We start from the raw sequence: 22,425 nt of genomic DNA, 5'->3' as shown, positions 1-22,425 counted from the left end.
CCCTACAATCTATTAATAATATCTGTTATTTTATAGAAATAAATTTGGAATGTATATAGTCTAAAGTGAGTATAAATATAAAAAAGAACATGATATTCAGCATATACAAGCATACTTTTAATCCTAAGTATATTTTGTACTCAACCAAAAATTTTTTTCTAGATTATCTGACCAAGTAGCATTTATAAGCTTCAAATACAAGATGAACCAACTTAAATAAGTATTTTGCAATAGAATCAGTACTTATCAATCAAACTGAATCTCTTTTTAATTTGCAGTTTTGCCAGTATTAAAAATAGAATGACTATAAAATGAAAAGGGATGCCATTTGGCTTGTCAATACGGAATATAATAATATCTCTTACCTTTGAAATCAAATATAGTAAGGCCCCAGACCTTACTATGTATCTTTTCTTTTGCAAGCTATTTTTCTAAAATGTATAAGACTTTTCAAAGTAAATGAGCATATTTTTAGATGTCACCATCTTTTATTCTACTGTATCTATACAGACTTTCAGCTAAAAGAGACACAGATAATGCTTAGATTTCCTTGCAGGATGTATTCTTATAAGCATAACCTAAGCATAGTTACTGACTGTAAGCAAGAGAAACAGGGATAACAAAATCGGTATCTAATACAAAGAGCTCATTCCACCAACAACATTTACTGTTATTCAACTACATCTTTATACCTAAGCTTCTAAGAAGCAAAAAAATTGATACTTAAAGTTTCACTTTCTCTTCCCAATATGCCTGCTCTGTTGTAAGTGAGGAGTCAACTTAAATGAGAGGAAAGTGAAAAAATGTGTGGATGCTTAACTTGATAATCAGATTTTCAGTAGTGGAAATGTATACTTTCAAGAGGAAAAGATTGTGTAAAAAATAGAAAGCATGTTTTTCTTAATTAATGCATTCCCCTAAATTAAATACAGTAACATGCTACTTAAACATACCATGACTGTCTTTGAATTTCATATCATTGATCTTGAATTTAGCTTAGAGGTTTATGTTTAGCCCATTTTTGATGAGATACTTGAATGTTTATAAACCTTAACAAGAAGATTATGTGGGTAATTCCCTGGCAGTCCATGGTTAAGACCCCTGCTCCCATCCCCTGCTCTCACTGCCAAGGGCCTGAGTTCAATGCCCAGTTGCCCTAATTGGGGGACTAAGATCGCATGATGTGGTTAAAAGAAAGATTATGTGCTTGCTTGCCTTTCTAAATATGCTGTCATAATTATAAGAAACAATATTTTATATTGTTTCCACCACATAAACTAGTCTTACAAAATAACTTATGCGAAAAAAAAATGTTTCTATGGCCATTAGAATTTTCCACCTCGTTGCTGAACTTGTTCAAGAAAAGGCTGGAAAAATCACCTGTCAGGGGTATTTGCAGTGATTACTACTTCTCAAGACAAGTTGGTTACCTGATCTCCAAGGTCCCTTGTAACTTTCAGTTCTATAATTCTGTTAGAGAGGAGGAAAAGAGGCTGTTGGGCAAAGCAGAAATGTGAAAGATTACTAATAAGCAGCCTAATAGAGTGTGTGTTCACTTTTTATACAACCTGATTACAAATGCAATTTAATTCATGCAAAATTTGATTTACCACAAGAATACTAAGAAATAAATCATACAATACTTGGATTGCATACTTTTGGAGATTCTAATGTCTATCTTAATATTACATTTGACCACAGGGACACCCTTGGGTTGATAAAAAGAAGTCATTTTTGCTATTTAGGGACTAGATGTGATCCATCACTAGGATTTCTTTCAATTATGACTTAACTTATTATTAACATTTTATTTTAATGAAATTTCTGTACATTTTAAAGACAAATAAGATACAGAATTTTGAGAAAAAAAAAAATTCTCCAAGCCAGGCTTCAGCAATATGTGAACTGTGAACCCCCAGATGTTCAAGCAGGTTTTAGAAAAGGCAGAGGCACCAGAGATCAAATTGCCAACATCCGCTGGATCATGTAAAAAGCAAGAGAGTTCCAGAAAAACATTTATTTCTGCTTCATTGACTATGCCAAAGCATAGTGGATCACAATAAACTGTGTGGATCACAATAAACTGTGGAAAATTCTAAAAGAGATGGGAATCCCAGACGACCTGACCTGCCTCTTGAGAAACCTGTATGCAGGTCAGGAAGCAACAGTTAGAACTGGACATGGAACAACAGACTGGTTAAAAATAAGAAAAGGAGTACGTCAAAGTTGTATATTGTCACCTTGCTTATTTAACTTATATGCAGAGTACATGATGAAGAACGCTGGGCTGGAAGAAGCACAAGCTGGAATCAAGATTGCCAGGACAAATATCAATAAGCTCAGATATGCAGATGACACTACCCTTATGGCAGAAAGTGAAGAGGAACTCAAAAGCCTCTTGATGAAAGTGAAAGAGGAGAGTGAAAAGTTTGGCTTGAAGCTCAACATTCAGAAAACGAAGATCATGGCATCTGGTCCCATCACTTCATGGGAAATAGATGGGGAAACAGTGGAAACAGTGTCAGACTTTATATTTTTGGGCTTCAAAATCACTGTGGATGCCGATTGCAGCCATGAAATTAAAAGACGCTTATTCCTTGGAAGGAAAATTATGACCAGCCTAGATAGCATTTAAAAAGCAGAGACATTACTTTGCCAACCAAGGTCTGTCTAGTCAAGGCTATGGATGTGAGAGTTGGACTGTGAAGAAAGCTGATCACTGAAGAATTGATGCTTTTGAACTGTGGTGTTGGAGAAGACTCTTGAGAGTCCCTTGGACTGCAAGGAGATCCAACCAGTCCATTCTAAAGGAGATAAGTCCTGGGTGTTCATTGGAAGGACTGATGCTAAAGCTGAAACTCCAATACTTTGGCCACCTCATGCGACAAGTTAACTCACTGGAAAAGAGTCTGATGCTAGGAGGGATTGGGAGTGGGAGGAGACGAGGACGACAGAGAATGAGATGGCTGGATGGCATCACCGACTCTGTGGCCATGAGTTTATGTGAACTCCGGGAGTTGGTGATGGACAGGGAGGCCTGGCGTGCTGTGGTTCATGGGGTCGCAAAGAGTCGGACATGACTGAGCGACTGAACTGAACTGAACTGAATGACTGATTACTGAACTAACATATTTAACAATACTTTTATTTTTTAACAATACATATGGAAAATAAAGTAAAAAATCAGTTCAGTTCAGTTCAGTCACTCAATCATGTCCAACTCATTACAACCCTGTGGACTGCAGCACGTGAGGCTTCCCTATCCATCAGAAACTCCCGGAGCTTGCTCAAACTCATATCTATCCAGTAGGTGATTCCATTCAACCATCTCACTTCTGCAGTCCTGTTCTACTCCTGCCTTCAATCCTTCCCAGCATCAGTGTCTTTTAAAATGAGTCAGTTCTTCGCATCAGGTGGCCAAAGTATTGGAGTTTCAACTTTAGCATCAATCCTTCCAGTGAATATTCAGGACTGAATTCCTTTAGGATAGACTGGTAGTGTCTAAGGGACTCTCAAGAGTCCAAGGGACTCTCAAGAGTCTTCTCAAACACTACAGTTCAAAAGCTTCAATTCTTCAGTGCTCAGCTTTCTTTATACTCCAACTCTCACATCCATACATGACTACAGGAAAAACCATAGCTTTGCAGCAAAGTAATGTCTCTGCTTTTTAATATGCTGTCTAGGTTAGTAACAGATTTTCTTCCAAGGAGCAAGCATCTTTTAATTTCATGGCTGCAGTCACCATCTGCAGTGATTTTGGAGCTCCCTAAAATAAAGCCTCTCTTTCCGTTATTTCCCATCTATTTGCCCTGAAGTAATAGGACTGAACTGAACTGAATAGGACTGGATGTCATGGTCTTAGTTTTTTGAATGTTAAGCTTTAAGCCAGCTTTTTCACTCTCCTCCTTCACTTTCATCAAGAGGCTCTTTAGTTCTTCACTTTCTGCCATAAAGTTAGTATCATCTGCGTATCTGAATTTATTGATATTTCTTCTGGCAATCTTGATTCCCGCTTGTGCTTCATTCAGCCCGGCATTTTGCATAATGTATTCTGCATATAAGTTAAATAAGTGGGTGACAAAGCACAGCCTTGACGTACTCCTTTCCCAAGTTTGGACCAGTTCATTGTTCCATTTGTGATTCTAACAGCTGCTTCTTGACCTGTATACAGATTTCTCATGAGTCACGTAAGGTGGTCTGATATTACCATGTCTTGAATTTTCCACAGTCTGTTGTGATCCACCGAGTCAAATGCTTTGGTATAGTCAATAAAACAGAAGTAGATGTTTTTCTGGAACTCTCTTGCTTTTTCATTGATCCGATGGATGTTGACAATTTGATCTAAATATCTTCGTTCTAATTTTTCTCTACTTGAGTAATCTGAGGAAACAGTAAATTAATTAATTTCTGAATTGTGAACTCCAGTTTTTCTTCACTTTAAAGTAAAAAATCACATATTTGTGAGATTTCTGAACAGTTAGGAAATTATTGATATTGTCATGTTATATTATTTCTTATAATAAAATACAACATCTTACAGTTTAGATGACATCCCTCTCCATAATGGAATATTTTTGAAATCTTGTTGCTTACAGCAGTAACTCAAATATCACCAGTGTAAGATATAGTTACTGACACAATTTCTATAGCAACAAAATGAATAGTTGCTATTTTTTAATTGATATGGAAATTTCCTGCAAATTATTTGCCCACCCAATATACCATTCTTAGAAAGAAGCTAGAAATCAAGTTGCATGAATCTGTAGGCCTCAGGAAAGTAAGCATGACAGGAAGAGAAAAAGTACTTTTCCCTATTAAAAACGAGAGTATAGGAAATAGCTGAAGTTTGCTCTAACGTAATATCTTTTCTTTTTAAACTACAGATATAAATCAACATTACCTTATGCAAAAGTGATAATAGTAAGTTTTTATTGTTTCAGGCACACAACTATAATCTCCCTTACCATGAACTAAGTATTTTTTTTTCCACTGTCTCAGAGAACAGCACTGTTCATTATGGAATAAGTCATTATTTCCTAAAGCAGCAAAGTGTCAGACAACTCTCTTTGTACTCATTAATGTAGGAACATAAATGTATCTGGCTTGGTTTTTCTCTTAACTAATCTTAAAATAGACTGAAAATGCAGAGGGCAAATGAAAAGAAATTACAGAACAATTTAATCATTAAAGTAATGGAAAATAATGTTTGAACAGCATTGGTTATCTACAAAGCCTGCAATTGGTGATAATGAATTTTCACTATGAAAAGCTGCATTAATATATTCATTTTTGTTTCATTTAAAACACCATTCTAAGACAATGTTGCCTAGAGGTTGTTTCTTCTTTTTTTCTTTCTTTACATGAAAGAGTGAACCTATGAATGTGTCCAGAACTTTGAAGGATCTGAGATTTTATTCTACTTAGAAGCTAATGAGTTATTCTATTACAATTTTATAGAGGCTGGCAGAACACATGAAAATTCTGGATTAAAAAAATTAGAACTTTACTACTCATAGAAACAACATTAACCAGAGTGCCAGTACTTGTGACAGTTCTCTAAGCCTCAATTTCCATAGGGTGACATTAAGAGGGCCAGGTGACAAATGTGCATGAAATGGCTTACATTACAGGAAAGGAACTCTGAGCTTAAGGAGCTTGAACCTTTATAATGGACAGTAACCCTGTCTGATCTTTTCCCTGGTTGGAGACACTATCTTTATCATATGGGACAGTAAACAAAATTTCTCTGTGCTATCTTTTAAATCAATTCACTGTACAAATATTTTTAAGCAAGTAGTCTGGAAAAAAGGCAAACAATGCCTCTCCTTGCAAGTCATGCAGAAAAGTGAGAGACCCATAGATAATTGTCTCTTAGCGGGTGTGTGTCTTTTAGCTAACACAAAGGAGAATAGGAAAATGCTGTATGAAATAAATCATTACAAACTTATTTCAATGGTATTTTGACATTTGTAATCTGAAATTATTTTCTTTTCATGAATTTGAAGAAGGATTATCAAAATTTCACTTTTGTAGCTAGAAAGTTTTTCACTAACCCATGATTCAAAGAAAAACTCAGAAAATATGTGAGAAGAGATGTCAAAGAAGACCTACTCTGTCAGAAAGGGAGCATGTCTACTGAAAGAGAATTGCTGTCCAGCTCTATGTCCATTATTCTGGATACACTGTCACAAAGCTCTGCGAAATAATTAACAAGGGTTATTGATGGCTTTAGTGGTTGATCTATAATGCTGAAATCCCAGATATAAAAACAATTCCTAAGAATGATTTTCAAAGTATGATATTACAGAGTAGGTTGAAGTACATGCTTTGTACTTCCCTGGTTGCTCAGATGGTAAAGAGTCTGCAAGCAAAGCAAGACACATGGGTTTGATCCCTGGGTCAAGAAGATCCCCTGGAGAAGGCAAGAGCAACCCACTCAAATATTCTTGCCTGGAGAATCCCATGGACACAGGAGCCTGGTGGGCTACAGTCCATGGGGTCACAAAGAGTCAAACATGACTAAAGTGAGTGACTAACACTTTAACTTTCATTAAAGTACATTATAAATGTCAAGCCCATATTGCAAACTCATGTCCTTATGATACTGCTTCCCATAGGTCACTGTGAGTGAAAATAAAAGTAAGCGATGATTATCTTCTTTCTTCTAGGAATAAATCAAATATAGAATATGTTATTTTGTTTGTGGTAAAGGCTGATAGCTATTTATGAGTGATGTACTGATTTGTTCCTGTTGATACTCAGTGCTTTGTCAAAGACATAATTTTAGCACATCAAGATGATGTTTAACATCATCTTTAACAAGGCTCAGATCATGAACTCCTTATTGCAAATTCAGACTTAAATTGAAGAAAGTAGGGAAAACCACTAGACGATTCATATATGACCTAAATCAAATCCCATATGATTATACACTGGAAGTGAGAAATAGATTTAAGGGACTAGATCTGATAGATTGAGTGCCTGATGAACTATGGACGGAGGTTCGTGACATTGTATAGGAGGCACGGACCAAGATGATCCCTATGGAAAAGAAATGCAAAAAAGCAAAATGGCTGTCTGAGGAGGTCTTACAAATAGCTGTGAAAAGAAGAGAAGCAAAAAGCAAAGGAGAAAAGGAAAGATATAAGCATCTGAATGCAGAGTTCCAGAGAATAGCAACAGAGATAAGAAAGCCTTCTTCAGCGATCAATGCAAAGAAATAGAGGAAACAACAGAATAGGAAAAACAAGAGAACTCCTCAAGAAAATTAGAGATTTCAAGGGAATATTTCATGCAAAGATGGGCTCGATAAAGGACAGAAATGGTATGGACCTAACAGAAGCAGAAGATATTAAGAAGAGGTGGCAAGAATACACAGAAGAACTGTACAAAAACGATCTTCACGACCAAGATAATCAAGATGGTGTGATCACTGACCTAGAGCCAGACATCTTGGAACGTGAAGTCAAGTGGGCCCAAGAAAGCATCATTACAAACAAAGCTAGTGGAGGTGATGGAATTGCAGTTGAGCTCTTTCAAATCCTGAAAGATGATGCTGTGAAAGTGCTGCACTCAATATGCCAGCAAATTTGGAAAACTCAGCAATGGCCACAGGACTGGAAGAGGTCAGTCTCCATTCCAATCCCAAAGAAAGGCAATGCCAAAGAATGCTCAAACTACCAGAGAATTGCACTCATCTCACATGCTAGTAAAGTCATGCTCAAAATTCTCCAAGCCAGGCTTCAGCAATATGTGAACCGTGAAATCCCAGATGTTCAAACAGGTTTTAGAAAAGTCAGAGGCACCAAAGATCAAATTGTTAACATCCGCTGGATCATGGAGAAAGCAAGAGTGCTCGAGAAAAATATCCATTTCTGCTTCATTGACTATGCCAAAGCTTTTGACTGTGTGGTCACAATAAACTGTGGAAAATTCTGAAAAAGATGGGAATACCAGACCATCTGACCTGCATCTTGAGAAACCTGTATGCAGGTCAGGAAGCAACAGTTAGAACTGGACATGGAACAACAGACTGGTTACAAATAGGAAAAGGAGTACGTCAAGGTGTATATTGTCATGCTGCTTATTTAACTTATATGCAGAGTACATCATGAGGAATGCTGGGCTAGAAGAAGCACAAGCTGGAATCAAGATTGCCGGGACAAATATCAATAACCTCAGATATGCAGATGGCACCACCCTTATGGCAGCAAGTGAAGAAGAACTGAAAAGCCTCTTGATGAAAGTGAAAGAGGAGAGTGAAAATGTTGGCTTGAAGCTCAACATTCAGAAAACAAAGATCATGGCATCTGGTCCCATCACTTCATGGGAAATAGATGGGTAAACAGGGGAAACAGTGTCAGACTATTTTTTTGGACTCCAAAATCACTGCGGATGCTGATTCCAGCCGTGAAATTAAAAGATGTTTACTTCTTGGAAGGAAAGCTATGACCAACCTAGATAGTATATTACAAAACAGAGACCTTACTTTGCCAACCAAGGTCCGTCTAGTCAAGGTTATGGTTTTTCCAGTGGTCATGTATGGATATGAGATTTGGACTGTGAAGAAAGATGATCGTCGAACAATGATGATTTTGAACTGTGGTGCTGAAGACTCTTGAGAGTCCCTTAGACTGCAAGGAGATCCAACCAGTCCATTCTAAAGGAGACTAGTCCTGGGTGTGCATTGGAAGGACTGATGCTAAAGCTGAAACTGCAATACTTTGGCCACCTCATGCGACGAGTTGACTCACTGGAAAAGACTCTGATGCTGGGAGGAATTGGGGGCAGGACGAGATGGGGACGCAGAGAATGAGATGGCTGGATGATATCACCGACTCGATGGACATTAGTTTGAGTTAACTCCGGGAGTTGCTGATGGACAGGGAGGCCTGGTGTGCTGTGATTCATGGTCCAAAGAGTTGCACATGACTGAGAGACTGTACTGAACACAGTCAGCTTACTGTATAGCACAGGGAACTCTGCTCAATATTATGTGGCAGCCTGGATTGGAGAGGAGTTTGAGGAAGAATGGATACATGTATATGTATGGCTGAGTCCCTAAACTGTTAACCTGACACTATTACAAACTTGTTTGTTAGTCAGCGATTAGTTCAGTTCAGTTCAGTTGCTCAGTTTTGTGGACTCTTTGTGACCCCATGAATCGCAGCATGCCAGGCCTCCCTGTCCATCACCAACTCCCAGAGTTTAGTCAAGCTCATGTCTATCGAGTCAGTGATGCCATCCACACATCTCACCCTCTGTCATCCCTTTCTCCTCCTGTTGCCAATCCCTCCCAGCATCAGGGTCTTTTCCAGTGAGTCAACACTCTGCGTGAGGTGGCCAAAGTATTGGAGTTTGAGCTTTAGCATCAGTCCTTCCAATGAACACCCAGGACTTATCTCCCTTAGGTTGGACTGGTTGGATCTCCCTGTAGTCCAAGGGGCTCTCAAGAGTCTTCTCCAACTCACCACAGTTCAAAAGCATCAGTTCTTCGGCGATCAGCTTTCTTCACAGTCCAACTGTCACATCTATACATGGCCACTGGGAAAACCATAGCCTTGATCAGTGGAACTACCCCACATCTGAAGTCAGGGGTGATGGCCGAGAGGAGCTACCACACGTCCGAGGTCGGGGCTGCGGCCAAGAGGAGCTACCTCATGTCCAAGGTCAGGAGGGGCGACTCATCCAAGGTAAGGAGCAGCAGCTGCATTTTTCTGGAGAAGTCATGAAGAGATAATCCACAACCAATGTAAAAAAACCCAAGTAGGAAGGTAGGTGTCGAGAGAGGGCATCAGAGGGCAGACACACTGAACCTGTAATTGGCTATACCCCAATACAAAACAAAAAGGTTTTTTTTTTTTAATTTAAAGATGATGTTGATTGCAGTTTGTTCATATAATTATTGTAGCTTGTTCATATTTTCATTTTTCTTACTACTTAGTGCTAATCTCACTGACTCCATCTTTATTATCTGTTTGTACTACATACTCTGTTACTAAAGGAAGGAGGATTTGAAAAATTATGATGAAACTGATTTAGAAACAATATTTAAAATATAGCATGTTAATGTCTAAAAAAGAAACATTTGAACAATAATGATTATTTTGTCACCATGAAATTGGTTAGAAAATAATTTATCAGGTATTATTTCTAAAACACATGCCATCTCTTTCAGCTTCATGATCAACTTTTTTGTCTCTTATTGTAACATTATATTGTTAAAGGAATTAAACTCTAAGTAATAATCAAACATTGTTCAGTGTATACACACCTTCTGTAATACAGCAGTTTATTTATTTTGAGTTCAAGGTACTTTAGCAACTACCACAGTAAAAAGAAGAATATGAGTATTATAACTGAGGTAAAAATAAAATTTTATAGAAATATATAGAACAGAAGGTATTGATTTTGACTGGCAGAAAGCTTCATGAAAGTGGTGATATTTTAGCTGAATCTTGAAGACTGAGAAATTTTTACATCATTAAATACTGGGCATGCAGTCACACCAAACCCACTGACATCTCAAAACTCACTACTGGACACTTCATTGAACTCGAGAGAGAAGAAATCCAGCTCCACCCACCAGAACACTATATAAGCTTCCCTAACCAGGGAAACTTGACAAGACACCCGTCCAACCCCATCCACAGTGAGGAACTTCCACAATAGAGGAACAACAAACTTCCAGAATACAGAAAGGCCACCCCAAACACAGCAATATAAATAAGACGAAAAAGCAGAGAAATACCCAGCAGGTAAAAGAACAGGGAAAATGCCACCAAAACAAATGAAAGAGGAAGAGATAGGGAATCTACCTGATAAAAATTTCAGGAGAATGATAGTGAAAATGATCCAAAATCTTGAAAACAAAATGGAGTTACAGATAAATAGCCTGGAGATGAGGACTGAGAAGATGCAAGAAAAGTTTCACAAGGACCTAGAAGAAATAAAAAAGAATATCTATTGAATAATGCAATAAATGAGGTCAAAAACACTCTGGAGGGAACCAACAGTAGAATAATGGAGGTAGAAGAGAGGATAAGTGACGTAGAAGATAGAATGGTAGAAATACATGAAACAAAGAGAAAAAAAAGAAGAATTAAAGGAAAAGAGGACAACCTCAGAGACATCTAGACAATGTTAAATGCCCCAACATTCAAATCATAAGAATCCCAGAAGAAGAAGACAAAAAGAAAGACCATGAGAAAATAATTGAGGAGATAATAGTTGAAAACTTCCCTAAAATGGGAAAAGAAATAGTCACCTAAGTCCAAGAATCCCAGAGAGTCCCAAAAAGAAAAGAAAAAAAAAAAACCAAGGCAAAACACCCCAAGACACAAATTAATGAAAATCAAGCACAAAGAAAAAATATTAAAAGCAGCAAGGGAAAAACAACAAATAACACACAAGGGAATTCCCATAAGGATAACAGTTGATCTTTCAATAGAAACTCTTCAAGCCAGAAGGGAATGGCAGGACATACATAAAGTGATGAAAGAGAAAAACCTACAACCCAGATTACTGTACCCAGCAAGGATCTCATCCAAATATGAAGGAGAAATCAAAAGCTTTACAGACAAGCAAAAGTTGAGAGAATTCTACACCATGAAATCAGCTCTCCAACAAATGCTAAAAGATCTTCTCTAGACAGGAACAGAGAAAGGGTGTATAAATTCAAACCCAAAACAATAAAGTAAATGGCAATGTGATCATACTTATCAATAATTACCTTACATGTAAATGGGTTGAATGCCCCAACCAAAAGACAAAGACTGGCTGAATGGATACAAAAACAAGACCCTTATATATGTTGTATACAAGAGACCCAACTCAAAACAAGGGACATATACAGACTGAAAGTGAAGGGCTGGGAAAAGATATTCCACGCAAATAGAGACCAAAAGAAAGCAGGAGTAGCAATACTCATATCAGATAAAATAGACTTTAAAACAAAGGCTGTGAAAAGAGACAAAGAAGGAAACTACATAATGATCAAAGGATCAATCCAAGAGGAAGATATAACAATTAAAAATGTATATGCACCCAACATAGGAGCATCACAATATGTAAGGCAAATGCTACAAGTATGAAAGGGGAAATTAGCAATATTACAATAATACTGGGAGATTTAATACCGCACTCACACCTATGGATAGATCAACTAAACAGAAAATTAACAAGGAAACACAAAATTGAAAAGATACAATAGACCAGTTAGACCTAATTGATATCTATAGGACCTTTCACCACAAAACAATGAATTTCACCTTTTTCTCAAGTGCACATGGAACCTTCTCTAGGATAGATCACATCCAGGGCCATAAATCTAGCCTTGGTAAATTCAAAAAAAATTTGAAATCATTGCAAGCATCTTTTCCGACTACAATTCATTAAGATTAGATGTCAATACAGGAGAAAATTTATTAAATACTCCAACATATGGAGGCTGAACAACACGCTTCTAAATAACCAACAAATCGCAGAAGAAATCAAAAAAGAAATCAAAATATGTATAGAAACTAATGAAAACGAAAACACAACAACCCAAAACCTATGGAAAAATGTAGAAGCAGTGCTAAAGGGAAGGTTCATAGCAAAAGAGGCTTACCTCAAGAAATAAGAAAAAAGTCAACTAAATAACCTAACTCTCCACCTGAAGCAACTGGAAAGGAGGAAATGAAGTACCCCAGGGTTAGTAGAAGGAAGGAAATCTTATAAATAGAGCAGAAATAAATGCAAAAGAAACAAAAGGGACCATAGCAAAAATCAGCAAAGCTAAAAGCGGGTTCTTTGAGAAGATAAATAAAATTGACAAACCATTAGCCAGACTTATCAAGAAACAAAGGGAGAAAAATCAAATCAACAAAATTAGAAATGAAAATGAAGAACACTCAACAGACAACACAGAAATACAAAGGATCATAACAGATTACTATCAGCAACTATATGCCAATGAAATGGAAAACATGGAAGAAACAGACAAATTCTTAGAAAAGCACAACTCTCCAAAACTGAACCAGGAAGAAATAGAAAATCTTAACAGACCCATCACAAGCATGGAAACTGAAACTGTAGTCAGAAATCTTCCAGCAAAAAAAAGCCCAGGTCCAGACAGCTTCACAGTTGAATTCTACCAAAAATTTAGAGAAGAGCTAACACCTATCCTACTCAAACTCTTCCAGAAAATTGCAGAAGTTATACTGCCAAGCTCATTCTATGAGGCCACCATCACCCTAATACCAAAACTAGACAAAGATAGCACAAAAAAAGAAAACTACAGGCCAATATTAGTGATTAACATAAATGCAAAAATCCTTAACAAAATTCTAGCAAACAGAATCCAACAACATATTAAAAAGATCAGACATCATGACCAAGTGGGCTTTATCCCAAAGATGCAAGGATTCTTCAATATCCTCAAATCAATCAAAGAAATACAGAGATGCTGAGAAAGTCTTTGACAAAATTCAACATCCATTTATGATAAAAACCTTCCAGAAAGCAGGCATAGAAGGAAGATACCTCAACATAATAAAAGCTATATATAACAAACCCACAGCAAACATTATCCTCAATGATGAAATAATGAAAGCATTTCCCCTAAAGTCAAGAATAAGACAAGGATGCCCACTCTCTCCACTGCTATTCAATAGAGTTTTGGAAGTTTTGGCCACAGCAATCAGAGCAGGAAAAAAAATAATAATAAGTATCCAGTTTGGAAAAGAAGTAAAGCTCTCACTGTTTGCAAATGACATGATCCTCTACGTAGAAAACCCCAAAGACCCACCAGAAAAATACTACAGATAATCAATGAATATCGTAAATTTGCAGGATATAAAATCAACACACAGAAATCCCTTGCATTCATACACAGTAATAATGAGAAAATAGAAAGAGAAATTAAGGAAACGATTCCACTCACCATTGCAATGAAAAGAATAAGATACTTAGGAATATATCTACCTAAAGAAACAAAAGACCTATATAGTGAAAACCATAAAACACTGGTGAAAAGAGCAAAGAGGACACTAATAGATGGAGAAATATACTGTGTTCGTGGATGGGAAGAATCAATATGGTGAAAATGAGTACACTACCCAAAGCAATCTCTAGATTCAATGCAATCTCTATCAAGCTACCGAAGATATTTTTCACAGAAATAGAACAAATAATTTCACAATTTGTATGGAAATTAAAAAAAAAAAAAAACCTCGAATTGCCAAAGCAATCTTGAGAAAGAAGAATGGAACTGGGGGAATCAACCTGCCCGACTTCAGGCTCTACTACAAAGCCACAGTCATCAAGACAGTATGGTACTGGCATAAAGACAGAAATGTAGATCAATGGAACAAAATAGAAAGCACAGAGATAAATCCACACACCTATGGACACCTTAACTTTGACAAAGGAGGCAAAAATATACAATGGAGAAAAGACAATCTCTTTAACAACTGGTGCTGGAAAAACTGGTCAACCACTTGTAAAAGAATGAAACTAGGTCACTTCCTAACACCATACACAAAAATAAACTCAAAAAGGATTAAAGATCTAAATGTAAGACCAGAAACTAGAAAACCCCTAGAGGGGAACATAGGCAAAACACTCTCCGACATATATTACAGCAGGATCCTCCATGACCCACCTCCCACAATATTGGGAAAAAAAGCAAAAAGAAGCAAATGTGACCTAATTAAAATTAAAACCTTCTGCACAGAAAAGGAAACTATAAGCAAGGTGCAAAGATAGCCTTCGGAATGGGAGAAAATAATAGCAAATTAAGCAACTGAAAATGATTAATCTCAAAAATAGACAAGAAACTCCTGCAGCTCAATTCCAGAAAAAGAAAAGACCCAATCAAAAAATGGGCCAAAGAACTAAACAGACATTTCTCCAAAGAAGACTTACAGATGGCTAACAAACACATGAAAAGATGCTCAACATCACTCATAATCAGATGCAAATCAAAACCACAATGAGGTACCATTTCATGCCAGTCAAAATGGCTGCTATCAAAAAGTCTACATGCAATAAATGCTGGAGAGCATGCGGAGAAAAGGGAACCCTCTTACACTTGATGGGAATGCAAACTAGTACAGCCACTAGGGAGATCAGTGTGGAGATTCCTTAAAAACTTGGAAATAGAACTGCCATATGACCCAGCAATCCCATTCCTGGGCATACGCACTGAGGAAATCAAAATTGAAAGAGACACATGTTCCCCAATGTTCATCACAGCACTGTTTTTAATAGCCAGGACATGGAAACAACCTAGATGTCCATCTTCAGTTCAGTTCAGTTCATTTCAGTCGCCCAGTCGTGTCCGACTCTTTGCGACCCCATGAATCACAGCACGCCAGGCCTCCCTGTCCATCACCAACTCCCGGAGTTCACTCAAACTCAAGTCCATCGAGTCGGTGATGCCATCCAGCCATCTCATTCTCTGTCGTCCCCTTCTCCTCCCGCCCCCAATCCCTGCCAGCATCAGAATCTTTTCCAGTGAGTCAACTCGTCGCATGAGGTGGCCAAATTCAGATGAATGGATAAGAAAGCACATATACACAATGGAGTATTACTCAGCATTAAAAAGAATACTTTTGAGTCAGTTCTAATGATGTGGATGAAACTGGAGCCTATTATACAGAATGAAGTAAGCCAGAAAAAAAAAAAAAAAAGAAAACAACAAGAACACCAATACAATATACTAACGCATATATATGGACTTTAGAAAGATGGTAACTATAACCCTGTACACGTGAACTGATAGCCAAAAATAGGTTGATGGGCAAGATTTGCAAGCAACTAAAAAGATTTTATCTACAAGACAAATCAGGGGAGTGCAATGTTATGATAGGCAAGGAAATTGAGTTTTTAAAATTCAGTTCAGTTCAGTTCAGTCGCTCAGTCGTGTCCGACTCTCCGCGACCCCATAAATCACAGCACGCCAGGCCTCCCTTTCCATCACCAACTCCCGGAGTTCACTCAAACTCATGTCCACAGAGTCGGTGATGCCATCCAGCCATCTCATTCTCTGTTGCCCCTTCTCCTCCCGCCCTCAACCTTTCCCAGCATCAGAGTCTTTTCCAGTGAGTCAACTCGTCGCATGAGGTGGCCAAAGTATTGGAGTTTCAGCTTTATCATCAGTCCTTCCAATGAACACCCAGGATTGATCTCCTTTAGAATGGACTGGTTGGATCTCCTTGCAGTACAAGGGACTCTCAAGGGTCTTCTCCAACACCACAGTTCAAAAGCATCAATTCTTCGGCGATCAGCTTTCTTCACAGTCCAACTCTCACATCCATACATGACAGTGGGAAAAACCATAGCCTTGACTTGACGGACCTTTGTTGGCAAAGTGATGTCTCTGCTTTTTAATAAACTGTGAAGGTTGGTCATAACTTTCCTTCCAAGGAGTAAGCGTCTTTTAATTTCCTGGCTGCAATCAGCATCTGCAGTGATTTTGGACCCCAAAAAAGTAAAGTCGGACACTGTTTCCACTGTTTTTCCATCTATTTCCCATGAAGTGATGGGACCAGATGCCATGATCTTTGTTTTCTGAATATTGAGCTTCAAGCCAACCTTTTCACTCTCCTCTTTCACTTTCATCAAGAGACTTTTTAGTTCCTTTTCAATTTTTGCCATAAGGGTGGTGTCATCTGCATATCTGAGGTTATTGATATTTCTCCCAGCAATCTTGATTCCAGCTTGTGCTTCTTCAAGCCCAGCGTTCCTCATGATGTACTCTGCATGCAAGTTAAATAAGCAAGGTGACAATATACAGGCTTGACATACTCCTTTTCCTATTTGGAACCAGTCTGTTGTTCCATGTACAGTTCTCACTGTTGCTTCCTAACCTGCATACATGTTTCTCAAGAGGCAGATCAGGTGGTCCAGTATTCCCATCATTTTCAGAATTTTCCACAGTTTATTGTGATCCACACAGTCAAAGGCTTTGGCATAGTCAATGAAGCAAAAATGGATATTTTTCTGAAACTCTCTTGCTTTCTCCATGATCCAGCGGATGTTGGCAATTTGATCTCTGGTGCCTCTGCCTTTTCTAAAACCTGCTTGAATATCAGGGAGTTCACGGTTCACATATTGCTGAAACCTGGCTTGGAGAATTTTGAGCATGACTTTACTAGCGTGTGAGATGAGTGCAATTGTGTGGTAGTTTGAGCATTCTTTGGCATTGCCTTTCATTGGGATTGGAATGAAGACTGACCTTTTGAGTCCTGTGGCCACTGTTGAGTTTTCCAAATTTGCTGGCATATTGAGTGTAGCATTTTCACGGCGTCATCTTTCAAGATTTGAAATAGCCCAACTGGAATTCCAACACCTCCACTAGCTTTGTTTGTAGTGATGCTTTCTAAGGCCCACTTGACGTCACATTCCAAGATGTCTGGCTCTAGGTCAGTGATCACGTTATCGTGACTATCTTGGTTGTGAAGATCTTTTTTGTACAGTTCTTCTGTGTATTCTTGCCACCTCTTCTTAATATCTTCTGCTTCTGTTAGGTCCATACCATTTCTGTCTTTTATCGAGCCCATCTTTGCATGAAATGTTCCCTTGGAATCTCTAATTTTCTTGAAGAGATCTCTTGTCTTTCCCATTCTTTTGTTTTCTTCTATTTCTTTGCATTGATCACTGAGGAAGGCTTTCTTATCTCTCCTCGCTATTCTTTTTAACGCTGCATTCAGATGCTTATATCTTTCCTTTTCTCCTTTGCTTTTCTCTTCTCTTCTTTTCACAGCTATTTGTAAGGCCTCCTGAGACAGCCATTTTGCCTTTTTGCATTTTTTTCCATGGGGATGTTCTTGGTCCCTGTCTCCTGTACAATGTCACGAACCTCCGTCCAGAGTTCATCAGGCAATCTATCTATCAGATCTAGACCCTTAAATCTATTTCTCACTTCCACTGTACAATCATAAGGGATTTGATTTAGGTCATATCTGAATGATCTACTAGTTTTCCCTACTTTCTTCAATTTAAGTCTGAATTTGGCAATAAGGAGTTCATGATTTGAGCCACAGTCAGCTCCTGGTCTTGTTTTTGCTAACTGTATACAGCTTCTCCATCTTTGGCTGCAAAGAATATAATCAATCTGATTTCGGTGTTGACCATCTGGTGATGTCCATGTGTAGAGTCTTCTCTTGTGTTGTTGGAAGAGGGTGTTTGCTATGACCAGTGCGTTCTCTTGGCAAAACTCTATTAGCCTTTGCCCTGCTTCATTCCGTGCTCGAAGGCCAAATTTGCCTGTTACTCCAGGTGTTTCTTGACTTCATACTTTTGCATTCCAGTCCCCTAGAATGAAAATGACATCTTTTTTGGGTGTTAGTTCTAAAAGGTCTTGTAGGTTTTCATAGAACCGTTGAACGTCGGCTTCTTTAGCGTTACTTGTTGGGGCATAGGTCTGGATTACTGTAATATTGAATTGTTTTCCTTGGAAATGAACAGAAATCATTCTGTCGTTTTTAAGATTGCATCCAAGTACTGCATTTCGGACTCTTTTGTTGACCATGATGGCTACTCCATTTCTTCTAAGTGATTCCTGCCCACAGTAGTAGATATAATGGTCATCTGAGTTAAATTCACCCACTCCAGTCCATTTTAATTCACTGATTCCTAGAATGTCTATGTTCACTCTTGCCATCTCCTGTTTGACCACTTCCAATTTGCCTTGATTCATGGACCTAACATTCCAGGTTCCTATGCAGTATAGATAGTGTTTATAATGGTGTTGGTGAACAATGTCGAATTCCCAGTGAGGGTAAGAAGAAGCATTTGGATTTGAAAATAAACTCCCTTTTCATTTAGAATACAAACTAGTTTATGAGTGACAAATTACATGCCTGTTAAAAAATGAAGAAAGCAACTATAAATTACACTTTTTGAAAGTTTTGCTTGGGAAAGGAAGGGAAGATGTAACATCATATTATAAATAACAAATAAGATGTAGGGGTTTTTTTGTTTTTATTTTTCAGGAGATGTGTATGTTTGTAACACTTTTAAATAAATAAGCTGACCACAAAATAGTTTATACTACCACAAGTAATTACTTATTGAAATACCATCCAAAATTAAAGTTCAATTATTACATCAGATGCTTAAAAATTTATCAGAAGACTAGCATTATTTTCCAAATAATTACATCAGAGAAAATGAATTCATTGCCACAACTGATTCATGAATCAGCCTATTAGAGCAAATGAATCAGCAATGTTTAGCCTTAAGATTCTGTTCCCTGTTTTTTTATAATATCTTTCTTCTTCATTAGCAAATACTTCATTGATATCTAATTTTATTCATATTTAACCCACAGTCAGACAGAAAGTCTTATTAATGTCTGGGTACCAAAGAAAGAAAATTTGTTATCTATATCTTCCTAACAGAGAATAAATTTCAAATAACTATAAAACATATTATTCAGAAGTATTTACAAGGAGGAAAAAATAGTAACTCTAGGATGTACATAAATTCTATGTTATTTTTTTTTTAATACCTGCATTATTACTGACATTTGGCTTTTTTAAAACCAGATATTTTATTGTTTTAATTGGTCCTTTTATTGTTTGCTAAAATCTACCTTCAGCTTGGTTTCTTAGTAAAATTTACCATTATTAGTAGAGTAGATAAGAGATATTTATCACGTACCATAATGCACAAGAGAATCAGTGCGCTAAAGAAAATATATTACAAAAGATTCATAAAAAACTGAATTATTCAAATTTCAGAGAATGAAATTATATCATTCTACTCTAAATTAGAAAAAAATAGTCTTGATTTCAGAAGTGAAGTGAAGTCCCTCAGTCATGTTTGACTCTGTGCGACCCCATGGACTGTAGTTCACCAGTCTCCTTGGTCCATGGGATTTTCCAGGCATGAATACTGGAGTAGGTTGCCATTTCAGAGTCCCAAGTAAAAATTATCCATTGTACATGAATTCCCCAAATCTGATGATTCTCCCATATTTCTGATATTATCACTTTGTGTTCATCATCTTCATTATATATTCTCTGTCTCAGTGAATTACACACCGCTGATTGAGTTGCTTTATTTACATACCTAGGAATCATCCTTGACTGTCACTCTCCTCTACATCTATTCAATCACTAAATCTGCTAATTATAGCTGCTGCTGTGTGACCCCATAGACGGCAGCCCACCAGGCTCCCCCGGCCCTGGGATTCTCAGGGTAAGAACACTGGAGTGGGTTGCCATTTCCTTCTCCAATGCATGAAAGTGAAAAATGAAAGCGAAGTCGCTCAGTCATGTCTGACTTTTAACGACCCCATGGACTGCAGTCTACCAGGCTCCTCTGTCCTTGGGATTTTCCAGGCAAGAGTAATGGAGTGGGTTGCCATTGCCTTCTCTGCAATATAGCTACTCAATATTAAATAGTTCAGACCATCACAAACCTGGGGCTCCCCAGGGTGGTGCTAGCAGTAAAGAATCTGCCTGTCAGGGCAGGAGATGCAAGAGATATGGGTTCAATCCCTGGGTGGGGGATATCCCCTGGAGTAGAAAATGACAACTCACCCCAGTATTATTGCCTGGGAAATCCCATGGACACAGGAGCCTGGTGGTTTACAGTCCATGGGGTTGCAAACAGTCGGACACAACTGAGCGACTGAGCACACACACCATAGACTATCACCTGGCTTACTTCAATTTCTTAACTCACTTTCCCATCTCTGACCACATCATTCTGTTATTTAATATCAATGTTTCCTCGTGGTTCTTAAAATCTAAATTCCTTTAATGACTTACCAAGCTCTTAAACATATGGTCCCTGTTTATCTTCCCAAACTTATATTCCTTTGATCACTCTCTTTTTCTCACCCTTGTACTCTTTACCTTACATCTTCAGACATACAGAACAAGCAGTTCCCCCCTCTTTATCTAATTTCCTTTCTTAAGCATTTATCCAAGTTAGAAAATGTAACTTGAATACACTTTCCCCTTTCACCTAACTCCATCTTCCCTTGATGGAGCTAACATCTTCCCAAACTGAGTACCATGTTTTCTTTGAAGATTTCCATTACTATCTCTCTTGCAAGTTTTGGTTAGGTATCTCTTCACAGTTTTCTCTTAGCACCCTGAATTTAATATTATATGATTTAACGCTGTACTATTACTATTTTTGTCCATATCTTCCACTTCATGTGAGCTTCATGAAGACTGTAACTAGTGTCTACTTTGACAAATCCTCATTCATGCATGTTTTTGCTGTAGTAAAAACAAGTAACATGATATCTACCATATTAAAAAAATTTAAGTGTACAGAATTGACAACTGAAAGTTCAAAGTTCTACAGAAGATATTTAGAAGTTTTTGATCTTGCATCACTGAAATTTTACACTAATTTCTCAGTTACCATAGCACTTGGCAAACACCCTTATCTCTGCTTCTATGAGTTTGACTATTTTAGATGTCTCATGTAAGGGGACGGAGAAGGCAATGGCAGCCCACTCCAGTACTCTTGCCTGGAAAAATCCCATGGACAGAGGAGCCTGGTAGGCTGCAGTCCATGGGGTCGCGAAGAGTCGGACACGACTGACTGACTTCAATTTTACTTTTCACTTTCCTGAATTGGAGAGGGAAATGGCAACCTACTCCAGTGTTCTTACCTTGAGAATCCCAGGGACGGGGGAGCCTGGTGGGCTGCCGTCTATGGGGTCACACAGAGTCGCACATGACTGAAGCAACTTAGCAGCAGCAGAAGCAGCAAGTAAGGGGAATAATGCAGATTATGCCCTTCTGTGATTAGCTTATTTCACTTAGCAAATTTTCCTCAGGTTTCATCCATGTTGTCACATAGGACAGTATTTCCTCCTTTTTTAAGACCGAGTAATATTCTGCTATAGGTATATGCCACATTTTCTTTATCTTTTCATTTGCTCATGGATTTTTAAAAATTAATTCATTTTAGTTGGAGGATAATCTCTTTACAATATTGTGATGCTTTTTGCCATACATTGACATGGATTACCCACAGGTGCACATGTGTCTGTCCATCCTGAACCACACCTCCAACCACCCTCTCTGCCCCATCCCTCTGGGCTGTCCCAGAGCACCAGCTTTGAGTGCCCTGCTTCATGAAATGAACTTGCACTGGTCATCTATTTTACATATGGTAATATACATGTTTAAATGTTATTTTTTCAAATCATCCACCCTCGCTTTCTCCCACATAGTCCAAAAATCTGTTCTTTACATTTGTGTCTCTTTTGCTGCCTTGCCTACGTTATCATCATTATGATCTTTTTAAATTCCATGTATATGCATTAATATACTGTATCAGTGTTTCTCTTTCTGACTTACTTTACTGTGTATAATAGGCTCCAGTTGAATCCACCTCATGAGAACTGATTCAAATGCATTCCTTTTTTATAACTGAGTAATATTCCATTGTGTATATATACCACAA

This window comes from Moschus berezovskii, chromosome X, assembly GCF_049115385.1.
Source record: "Moschus berezovskii isolate FMDL1 chromosome X, NW_MosBer_1.0, whole genome shotgun sequence".
Taxonomy (NCBI): domain Eukaryota; kingdom Metazoa; phylum Chordata; class Mammalia; order Artiodactyla; family Moschidae; genus Moschus; species Moschus berezovskii.
This window is presented reverse-complemented; position numbering follows the sequence as displayed.